The 3,220-nt window shown below is 33.0% G+C and overlaps 1 long non-coding RNA gene across 3 annotated transcripts; it reads right to left on the bottom strand.

Moving 5' to 3' along the window:
• Window positions 1-2: 2 nt before the first annotated feature.
• LOC109862242 lies at window positions 3-1,683 on the bottom strand. 3 transcript variants are annotated; one of them, XR_002251100.1, is made up of 4 exons: window positions 1,197-1,683; window positions 860-1,097; window positions 383-599; window positions 3-42 (listed from the first exon to the last, which is right to left on the bottom strand). It is a non-coding gene; the product is annotated as an uncharacterized LOC109862242 (long non-coding RNA). The 3 variants fall into 3 exon arrangements; XR_002251101.1 differs by having other exon boundaries at window positions 7-599; window positions 860-1,132; window positions 1,272-1,682; XR_002251099.1 differs by having other exon boundaries at window positions 7-599; window positions 1,197-1,679.
• Between the last annotated feature and the right edge of the window lie 1,537 nt (window positions 1,684-3,220).

Below are 3,220 nucleotides of genomic sequence, written 5' to 3'. Positions count from 1 at the left end.
TGGTTTCTTTGGTTTTGGAATTGTGTCTTGACTTTCAAATATCTATAAATAGTCGAGCTTGAAACATTTAATTGTCTAGCCATTTCTGCGCGTGTTATATTTAAATTTTTAGTTAAGAGTTTCTGAAAGTCTTCATCTTTAACCTTTCTTTTCCGACTTAAATTTAAAAGACTACTAGTTTGACTAGCGACGTCAAATTGGATTCTTTGATTTAATCTCATGGTTTTTAACTTTATCGAAATAGTCTTTTGTGAAACATTTAATTGTCTAGCCATTTCTTTTTGTGTTATATTTGGATTTTTATTTAAGAGTTTTTTCAAGTCTTCATTTTTAACCTTTCTTTTCCCAGTTAAATTAAAAAGTTGTAAGTCAAAATCGCCACCTTCGAATCGGCGAAACCACCTGCGGCATGTGTCAATCGCTGGTGCAGACTCANGATAAGTTTTTCTAATAAGATGATAAGCGTCACTGCCTCGTTTGGCTTGATCAAAAAAGAACAGTAATAGGTGTCGAAAATGTCGGGAATCACGCTCCATAGTTTTCACGCGTAATAACGTTCTTCTTACCCAGTATTTTTGTTTAAATGAATACTTCCGCAACTGTTAGATCGCAGAAATATTACAGTTGTGACATAGAAAAGATGATAAATATAACTCGTGTAGTTATTTAAATCAGTAACGTCATTTCATTGTCAAACGTTAAGATTAAGTGCAACACTTGAAAGGTTCTTTTAATGTAAAAAAACAAACTTCTTAGAACTACTATAATGAAAAAATTCGATCTACACGAGNTTCGGTACGAATGCACTTATGTAATATGCATAAAATTGCTAGTAAAAGCTTCTTAGAAATTTTGTTACCTTTTTACATCATAGTAAATCACTCATGTAATACTCGTTTCCTTTCTTATTAGTATACTGTACTGTTTTTCTATTGCAGTCTCGTCGTCGTTCTCCAGAATCAATTTTTTGTTGCTATTTGTCACGTTGGTACGATATATATAGGCGTTGCTTTTTCTCGATCTTTCCGATTTTTATATTGTCTTATGATTACTCTTCTTATTTTTATTTTTCCAAAGGAACTCTTGTCATTTTAAATCTTTACGGAATAAAAACAAGAAAAACTACTATTGTCTAAAATAAAGTAGTATATAAATACAAAACAGTATATGCGCTTGTANTAAAAGAAACCACTTACTTTTGGGTCTTTTTTTATTTTACTCTAACTTTTGCGTTAAAGAAAGGTGAATGTAAATCACTACACGTAACTGACCTGCAATCGACGACACGCACGTAAACAATGACGAGCAATACTTCGATTANTACCATAAACACAAAGTCGTACAAGTCGTTTTCTATTGAAAAAAGAAAAAAACTGTATGTTGCGAAGTCTTTGAAGTCAAGAATGTATTGTCCACAATTTGTTGGTTTGCGTGTACTTCTTGTTGGAAAAACTCACGATGAGAAGAATTCAAACTTGTTATATTTTCAGGTACCACAACCGTTCACTTTGAATTGCTACATCCAACTGGCTGGAAACTTTCAAAATACGGTTTCGGAATCGTCTTTGCTGATCACCTAGAGACCATGTGTCGCTGTTATCTTGCGTGACAGTCACAGACGAATCACGTGAATCTTTAATATTTATAATCTGGTTGTGTATACTTCGGTTTCTTTTTTAAATGTTAAGTATGTATTTTCACTTAAATGAGATGTGTTTCTATTTCATTCGTAATTTTTAGTTTCCTTTTATAATTACTTTTCCATTGTTTATTGTTCTTTATTTGTGGTTTTGTAATACTTTCTTTGGTAAATATACAGAAGAAGCCCCCACCGATCGGCTTCTCGTTCACATATATTGTAAATATGACCTTCATAAGTACGTTTCTAAAAGTTTTAGCTGTCGCTCATTGTTCATAAAAAAGTGAATTCGGCGTAACCAAAGTAACCAATAGTCTGATCGCGGATGGAAACTCATGCAGCAAAATTCAGAGAAACATAACAGAGTGCGACATTTATCTTAGATACGCGGCACAGAATTCTCGTGTACAAAGCAAAAGCACCAAAGCGAGAGAAGTGAGAAAGNAGTGACAAGAAGCACTATAAAAAAGTCGACCAATAAATCTCGCCATAGAAAAATGGTTAGTCTACCTTTCGTTTGAAAATTCATTTCAGGTGTCACGGCGCGCTTTCNTCAACAGCTGGCAACTCACGCCTCAATCATCATCATTTGCCTCCGAAAAACATAACTACGACTGCCGCGTGATATAGTATAGTAATTTTTATAAAAAGAAAAAAAGAAAACAGAAAGAGAAACTAAAGAAAATGATTTTGATATAAGGTAGTTTGACGAGAAAAGGACCACGCGTATTTCTTGTAACCGTGCCCAGTTAGCAAGCTCACGTGATAATAACGTCAGTTTTTGGTCTGCAAAACGTCATTTATAACACAAAAATTACGGCTTTTAACGTACATACCACGTGATTGTGTCACATCTTAGTGACGGTATTATATTACGTCGAATAGACGTGAATAGAAGCAAAAAGATTCACCAAAATAANATGTTAAAGATGTTTTATTAGAAATTTAAAAACAAAATAAAAGACGACACTTAAAACACAATAGTATCATAGCACGTAATATTACTACAATACAGTAATAGTAAAATTACTGGCGAAATGCATCACAGAGTAATATCACGGTGATATGGAAAAAGAAACATATTTATAGAAGGCTTTATAGAAGGAAAATTAAGTCGNAATTTCTCTTAAGTTAGTTTTTGTAGATTCAGTTTGTCGATTCACTGGTTAACTTGATGAAAGATACCGGAACGAAAAAAATCCTAAGATAGTGGTGAAGATTTGATGAACTCNAGATTTCCATATTTGCAGCCCTTGCACTCAGTCTGCTAGACCACTTGTTACTTACTAAGGTAAACGTACCAATACTTGGACAGTTAAGAACGGAAAATATGTTAGAGTATTTTTCAGTTATAAATTCGAATTCTATTGAGTGATTTAGCAATTTTATGAAAAATCGTGCTTATTTTAGTACTTTTTTAAACAAGAAAAAATATTCTTACGTGTAATAATTTTTTTAAATATTAATAATCCGTAACCTTACAATGGCCCAATACTTGGACATCTTAATCAGTGTGTTCCAGTGTCCCGTTTTTTGTGTCCCATTACATGGACATATGATGAAACACCAATGATCAGGATG

The sequence above is a fragment of the Pseudomyrmex gracilis genome, unplaced genomic scaffold, assembly GCF_002006095.1.
Source record: "Pseudomyrmex gracilis isolate BER0280 unplaced genomic scaffold, ASM200609v1 scaffold_1538, whole genome shotgun sequence".
Classification (NCBI taxonomy): Eukaryota; Metazoa; Arthropoda; class Insecta; order Hymenoptera; family Formicidae; genus Pseudomyrmex; species Pseudomyrmex gracilis.
The sequence above is the reverse complement of the archived record's forward strand: the minus strand, read 5'-3'. Positions and strand labels throughout refer to the sequence as shown.